The sequence below is a fragment of the Lathyrus oleraceus genome, chromosome 4, assembly GCF_024323335.1.
Source record: "Lathyrus oleraceus cultivar Zhongwan6 chromosome 4, CAAS_Psat_ZW6_1.0, whole genome shotgun sequence".
Taxonomy (NCBI): domain Eukaryota; kingdom Viridiplantae; phylum Streptophyta; class Magnoliopsida; order Fabales; family Fabaceae; genus Lathyrus; species Lathyrus oleraceus.
Window position 1 is genome coordinate 25,423,242 of NC_066582.1, and position 8,069 is coordinate 25,431,310.

At 41.1% G+C, this 8,069-nt stretch overlaps 1 non-coding gene across 1 annotated transcript; it reads right to left on the bottom strand.

Moving 5' to 3' along the window:
- Positions 1–210: 210 nt before the first annotated feature.
- Positions 211–317, bottom strand: LOC127077562 (small nucleolar RNA R71). Its single transcript, XR_007787358.1, has one exon. It is a non-coding gene; the product is annotated as a small nucleolar RNA R71 (small nucleolar RNA).
- Positions 318–8,069: the final 7,752 nt, after the last annotated feature.

The following is an 8,069-nucleotide window of genomic DNA, read 5'->3' on the forward strand; positions in this document are numbered from 1 at the left end:
AACCAACATTTAAAAAACTTTCTTCAGTTAGCAGACACCTTTAAAACCAATGGAGCTTCTCCTGAGGCGATACGCTTAAGATTATTTCCCTTTTCCCTCAGAGATAAAGCTCTATCATGGTTAGATTCCCTTCCACCCAATTCAATAACAACTTGGGATGACCTTAGGAAAGTTTTTCTTGCTAGATATTTTCCCCCAAGTAAGACCGCTCTTCTTCGAAACCTTATAACTAGATTTACCCAACTCCAAGGAGAGTCGTTGTTCGAAGCCTGGGAGAGATATAAAGAACTATTAAGAGCATGCCCACACCATGGCTTAGAGAATTGGCTAATCATCCAAACCTTCTATAATGGACTTCATTATAACACTAAGATGACCATCGACGCTGCCGCTGGTGGCGCACTGATGAATAAACCTTACCCTGAAGCTAGTGCCCTTATCGAGGATATGGCCCAAAACCATCAATCATGGGGAGTAGAACGAGCGACAGTGGAAAAGAAGGAAGCCCAAGGAGGAATACATGAGCTAAGCTCTATAGACATGATGCAGGCTAAAATGGACGCGTTGGCCCTTAGAGTCGAACATATGTGTACAACTCCGAATACTGTAGCCGCAGTTTCGCCGAATTGTGAGATATGTGGAACGCAAGGACACCAATCCGCCGAATGCAATCTGTTAAATGAAACCAACACTGAGCAAGTGAACTATACCCAAGGGAACCCATTTTCTAACACATATAACCCTGGATGGAGGAATCACCCAAACTTCTCCTACAAAAATAATAACCCTATTCAAAATACCGCACCTCCGAGACAACAAGGTTACCAAGCCCCTAGAACAAATCAACCTATGCAACCTGTACCGCCAAACCCGAGCTTTGAAGAAATTGTAAAAGATTTCATCGTTGCTCAAAAACAGAAAAACAAAGAGTTCATGAACCAAAGCGTCCATGTTAACGAACTAATTACCCAGTTAGGAACCAAGGTTGATCAAATCATTACTCATAATAAGATGCTTGAAACCCAGATCTCTCAGGTAGCGTTAAACCAAGCCCCACAGACTACCCCTGGAGGACAGTTCCCTGGACAACCTCAACAAAACCCGAAAGGGCAAGCTAATGCCATTACTCTACGAAGTGGAACCGCTTATAAGGAGCCTTTAAACCCTAGATTAAGTGAGCCTGAAACTTCTAAGAGGAGTGAGGAAAAGGAACCAGAGAAGCCTGAAACCCCGGAAAGTCAAGAAAAAGGAGAAGAACCTAAAAATAAAACCTATGTACCACCACCGCCATACAAACCACCAATACCATACCCTCAAAGATTAAAGAAAACCCAAATCGATAATCAATATCAAAAATTCGTTAAGGTTATAGAAAAACTTCACGTAGAAATCCCCTTTACATAAGCCATCACCCAAATACCTTCTTATGCTAAGTTTCTCAAAGACATACTTACGAATAAACGTAGACTTGAAGATCCGAAACCCGTGGAATGTAATTCTATTTCCGAAGATAGGTTAGCAAAGAAAGATAAAGATCCCGGAAATTTTTCCATTCCTTGTATTTTAGGGAATCATGTCATCGAAAAAGCTTTTCTAGACTTAGGAGCTAGTGTGAGCTTAATGCCTTTAGCAGTTTGTGAGAGATTAAACTTAGGAGAATTACAACCTACTAAGATGTCGCTTCAATTAGCCGATAGATCCGTTAAATACCCTATAGGCATACTTGAAGACGTCCCTGTTAGGGTGGGTCAGTTGTTTATACCTACTGATTTTGTTGTCATGGACATTAAAGAAGATGACGACATACCAATCCTCCTAGGTAGACCGTTCTTATCGACTGCTGGAGCCGTAATAGATGTTAAAAAAGGAAAACTAACTTTTGAGGTAGGTGAGGAGAAGATAGAATTTATATTGTCAAAATTTCTTATGGCACCTGTGATAGGAGATTCTTGTTATGCCTTAGATATCATCGAAGAATGCATTAGGGAATTAGAACAAGAAGAAGAAAATAAATCTATAAAATTGCCATCAACCCTTATTTTGGAAGATGACAATTATAAAACACCCTACATTGATGATAACCTTCACGAATGTTTATCTCTTACCCCAGATCCTATGCCTTGCCCTATGAAACCGACCGTAAAACTTAAGGAACTGCCTAAAAACCTGAGATATGAATTTCTGGATGAAGATATGAATCGTCCAGTTATAGTCAGTGCTACCTTAAACCAAAAAGAAACCGATCAATTATTAGAAGTTTTACGTAGGTACCCCTCAGCCTTAGGATATAAGATCTCTGATCTAAAAGGAATAAGCCCATCCGTATGCATGCATCGGATTTTGCTTGAAGAAGATTCAAAACCTTCCAGAGAACACCAACGTAGAATAAATCCTATAATGAGTGCGGTAGTTAAGACTGAAGTTCTTAAGTTACTAGAGGCAGGTATAATATATCAGATCTCGGACAGTAAATGGGTGAGTCCCGTGCATGTAGTACCCAAAAAGGGAGGCATCACAGTCGTGCAAAACGAGAAGGGCGAACCTGTAGCAAAAAGAACCGATGGAGGTTGGCGTATGTGCATAGATTATAGAAAATTAAATAAAGCAACTAGGAAGGACCATTTCCCATTACCATTCATAGATCAAATGTTGGAGCGCCTAGCCAGACACTCTTACTTTTGTTATTTAGATGGATATTCAGGATTCTTCCAAATACCTATTCACCCCGAAGATCAAGAAAAAACTACCTTTACATGCCCAGTTGGAACTTTTGCCTATAGAAGAATGCCTTTTGGACTTTGTAATGCTCCTGCAACTTTCCAACGCTGCATGATGTCTATCTTTGCTGATTATTTAGATGGAATTATGGAAGTATTTATGGACGATTTCTCAGTTTGTGGATCAGATTTCAAAAATTGTCTTGTCAACCTTGAGAAAATCCCGGAGAGATGTGTGGAGGTAAACCTTGTGCTAAATTGGGAAAAATGTCATTTCATGGTCACCGAAGGGATTGTTTTAGGACATATAGTTTCCGAAAAAGGTATAGAGGTAGATAAAGCAAAAATAGAAGTCATAGAGAATCTAAAACCGCCGAAGACTATCAGGGAGATAAGAAGTTTTCTTGGACATGCCGGATTTTACCGACGTTTCATCAAAGATTTCTCCAAAATAACAAAGCCCTTAACTGGTCTTTTAATGAAAGATGCTGAATTTATCTTCGATGAAAAATGTACTGAAGCATTTAATCTTCTGAAGGAAGCTCTGACTTCAGCACCTATAATGAAACCCCCTGATTGGTCAGAACCGTTTGAGATAATGTGTGACGCCAGTGATTACGCTGTTGGAGCCGTTCTAGGTCAGAGAAAAGATAAGAAGTTACATGTGATTTATTATGCCAGTAGAACCCTAGACGCTGCACAGCTCAATTACGCAACAACCGAAAAAGAGCTCCTAGCTGTAGTTTTTGCAATAGACAAATTTAGATCTTATCTAGTAGGAGCCAAGATTATAGTTTATACCGACCATGCTGCCATTCGTTACTTACTAAGCAAAAAGGATGCCAAGCCTAGGTTACTTCGATGGATTCTATTACTGCAAGAGTTTGATTTGGATATCCGTGATAAGAAAGGCACTGATAATGTGGTAGCTGATCACCTATCTAGGCTAGAATACCTGAAACCTGATCCAGTTCCCATAAATGACGATTTTGCCTATGATAGACTGATAGCCCAACTAGAAACCATTGAAGAAGATAACCCAGACCCTCATGAGTATTTTCAAAAATCCTTAGCCATAAGTGATGTACCTTGGTATGCAGACTTTGTTAATTATCTAGCCGCTGACATCATACCCCCTGATCTAAACTACCACCGGAAGAAGAAGTTCTATAGTGATGTGAGAAACTTCTATTGGGACGAACCATTTCTTTTCAAGAGAGGTAAAGATGGCATTTTCCGCCGTTGTGTTCCAGAAGAAGAGGTAAATAATATAATTGAGCATTGTCACTCTGCACCCTATGGTGGACATGCAAGCACATCTAAGACCTACGCCAAGATTCTTCAAGCTGGCCTATTCTGGCCTACTATGTGGCGTGATGTCCATGCTTTCATTATCAAGTGTGATAGATGCCAACGCACAGGAAATATTTCAAGACGTAATGAAATGCCGTTAAGAAATATCCAAGAAGTAGAACTCTTCGACGTATGGGGTATAGACTTTATGGGACCGTTCCCACCATCTTTTGGAAATCAGTACATCTTAGTAGCTGTTGACTACGTGTCTAAATGGATTGAAGCTATCGCCGCACCCACAAACGACACCAGAGTAGTCATCAAATTATTCAAAAATTATATATTTCCCAGGTTTGGAACACCCCGTTTAGTCATAAGCGATGGAGGATCGCACTTCATATCGAGAATATTTGATAAACTTTTAAGCAAGTATGGAGTTAAGCATAGAGTAGCAACACCATACCACCCACAGACCAATGGACAAGTGGAAGTATCTAATAGGGAGATAAAACAAATCCTCGAGAAGACTGTCTCTATATCTAGAAAGGATTGGTCACAGAAACTTCAAGAAGCATTATGGGCCTATAGAACCGCTTTCAAAACTCCTATAGGAACAACCCCTTATCAACTGGTCTATGGAAAATCATGTCACTTACCTTTTGAATTGGAACATAAGGCCTATTGGGCCATCAAAACTTTGAATTTGGATTACTTGACAGCTGGTGAGAAACGTATCCTTGACATCCACAAATTAGAAGAGCTCAGACAATCTGCCTACAAAAATGCCATCATATACAAAGAAAGAACAAAAGCTTGGCATGACAAAAGAATCATAAGAAGAGACTTCAAAATAGGCGATCCTGTTCTCCTGTTCGATTCTAGGTTACGACTTTTTCCAGGTAAACTCCGTTCGAGATGGACTGGCCCTTTCGAAGTATCTAAGATCCTGAGATCCGGTGCTATTGAAATCAAGAACCAGACATGTAAACCGTTCATCGTCAATGGACAGAGGTTGAAGCCCTACGAAGGAGGTGACATCCCGACAACATACACCTGCCATACTCTGAGTGATCCACCATATCCTTCCAATGATGTTTAAATATCGGTCGTCGAGCTAATGACGTTAAACAAGCGCTGCATGGGAGGCAACCCATGGTTTTTCTTATTTTTTTTGTACTTTTTATTTTTTACTTTTACTTTATTTTGTTTATATTATTATTATTATGTCAGGACTAACGATTGAATGTTTTATGTGCTTTCAGGACTTGTTTGCTAACCTTGTACAGAATGCAGAACCCTGATGACATGCACGTGGCCTTTAGAGATGATGCACAGAGAGAGCGTTACTATGTTCACATGAGACGCCCTATGGCTCCTACCAGGTACCCTGACCATGACTGCATGGATGCCTTGGGGATAGAGCCAAGCGTCAGATTTTTATGCCATCAACTCCAGTGGGAACAGTTTGACTACAGGAACAACACTTATAGGAACTTGACTCTTGAGTTCCTCAGCTCGTTTCATTATGACCCCTGGGCTGGACCCGATGGACTCGCTGTTTTCAGGTTGTTCGGGATTGACTACTCATTCTCTCACAAGGAGTTTGGTGATTTGCTAGGTTTCCAGACTACTCCTGATGCTATTCCAGATACACCGATGGGGTATTTTATGAGCAGAGAAGTGGAAAAGTTTTGGACTAAAATATCCGGCGGAGGGAGCCAAGATCCTTCTACCCAGTTTTCTCAGGTAATCCACAACCCTGCATTGAGGTACTTCCAGATGATTCTAGCACATTCTTTCCTAGGTTTTCCAGATACAGAGACACTGCTAAGTGAAGAGGAGATTTTCCTACTGTTTTGTGCGACTCAGTCTCGCCCTGTTGCTTGTGGCAACTTTCTGTTAAAGGGCTTGGCTAGTGTTGCCAGATCATCCGTAGGCATCATCCATGTCGGTGGGATTGTTACACAGATTGCTACTGCATTGGGTCTGTCTCGCAAGTTATTGCACCTCAGGACCTTCTGCTTCTACACCACCCTGGATATTGATTTTTGTCTTGATAGAGGACTGATGAGGAGGGCTTCTTTTGAGCCCAACATGTTTAGACTGCTGATCGACGGCGAAGCGATACACTATTTCACATTACCAGATCAGCTGATGACCAGTGTCCATGATCCTGAAAATTGGAGTTATGCTCTAGAGGGTTATGGAGAGACTGTCGAAGAGCCGAAATCGCCTCCCGCCGCTGAGTACACTCCTACACCTCTTACTCCCCAGATCACTGTTATGTCTAACAATTTGTCTCTGCAGCCACCTGACCTACAAACACAGATTTATGAGCTCCGTAAGGAGACTGCCCTGCTCAAGCAGGAAGTGGCAGACTTAGAGTTACAGATGCAGGTTTCTGATCTCACTCATGCCTCAGAGACCGATGCTCTACATCAGGAGATTGAAGAGCTTCGGAGGGAGATAGCTGAGTTTCGTGGATCAAGCCAGGAAAAGACGCCTACCACATGACTCATTCTACCCTGACAGCATTACCCTAGTATTTTATTTATCGCATTTCCAGACATATTTTACTTTACTGCAGCTTTTATATTTTCATGCACTCTGAATTTCTTATATATATACATATTATGCACTAATGTTAACTTTTTCTTTTTCTTTTGTTTCTTTAATTATTTTATTTTTTGTCGTGCAAAGAAAAAAAAATATAAGACAAAAATATTTTCATTTTTGTCTTTACAAAAAATATGCAAGCCTCAAGCCTTGAAAAGAAGAAGAAAACGCTATTCAGACCCCCCGGAAGACAAAGGTGCAAGAAGGCCCAAAAGGAGGATCCAAAACCACAAGGCCCAGGAATTGGCCTTGTGGCGGGCGCCATAGGCCCTGTGGCGGGCGCCACACCGTACCAACAACAAGTACGGGGCTGAATCCCCATTTCCACCATTTTCATCCCTTTCTTCACCAAAAACCCATTTTCCAACCTTCCAAATCCTCCTTGAACCCCATTAAAGCTCCCTCATTTCCAAAATACCCACCATCCATAAAACATATCCAACATCCATTTCCATTTTCATCCATCAAAAAACCCAAAAAAATCAAAACTTTATCATCCCCTCATAAACCACTTTTTCTACCATTTTCACTACCTAAGGAGCATTCAACAATGGAGTTCAACGGATTTCTTCTTCGTGATGGAAGACCGGGCGAAAGGCAACGGAAAATTATTCAGAGGCTTCAAAGTCGAGAAATTCTCTCGACTAGGTACGTCGACGATAACTGTCTGTATGCTTTGGGTATTTATCATAGTGTTTTTAATTTATTAGAATTTCTAGGCTTGCATAATATTTTCATTAATCAGGAACCTACCTATGAGCGACTGACAACTGAGTTTTTGAGTTCTTTAATATACACTGTCAGTCCTAACACTGCTAGCACTGTTGGTACTGTTATTTTTAGACTGTTCGGAATTGAGTATGAATTCAGTACCGACAATCTAGCAGGTTTGTTAGGAATCCCTCATAGGGAAGGTGCAATTTGTGAGGCACCTTTGGATGCGGAGTGGTCGGCCGAGGTATTTACCTTCTGGCAAAGGCTTTCAAGTTCTTCAATTAATTCTTTCGAAGGGATACTTGCGTCGACCATTCACAACCCGGCCATAAGAGTTTTTAGACTTCTTTTGGCATGTACTATTTTTGGCCGGGAAAGTCCAAACAAGGTAAATGCTCGTGAACTCCTATTTTTGCAAGGATGCCTCACTAGAACCCACATCAATCCGGTCCCGTTTATGCTTGCTCATATGACTTTATTTACTAACAAAACAGGACCGATTGTTTTTGGAGGGCTTGTTACGTATATTGCTCGGGCTCTTGGCCTGAACGATGAGATAGCTACACTTGAACCACTACCTCCTCGCACAATTAATTTAAAATTTCTGAAAGACATGAAATTGTGCCGAGCAAGGAGAGAAGGTGGTTATGAGTTGATGGTTCATGGGGTAGCTATCCCATCTGTTGCTTTACCATGCAGTAGACGTACTGATGTACGTGATGAAAGGAA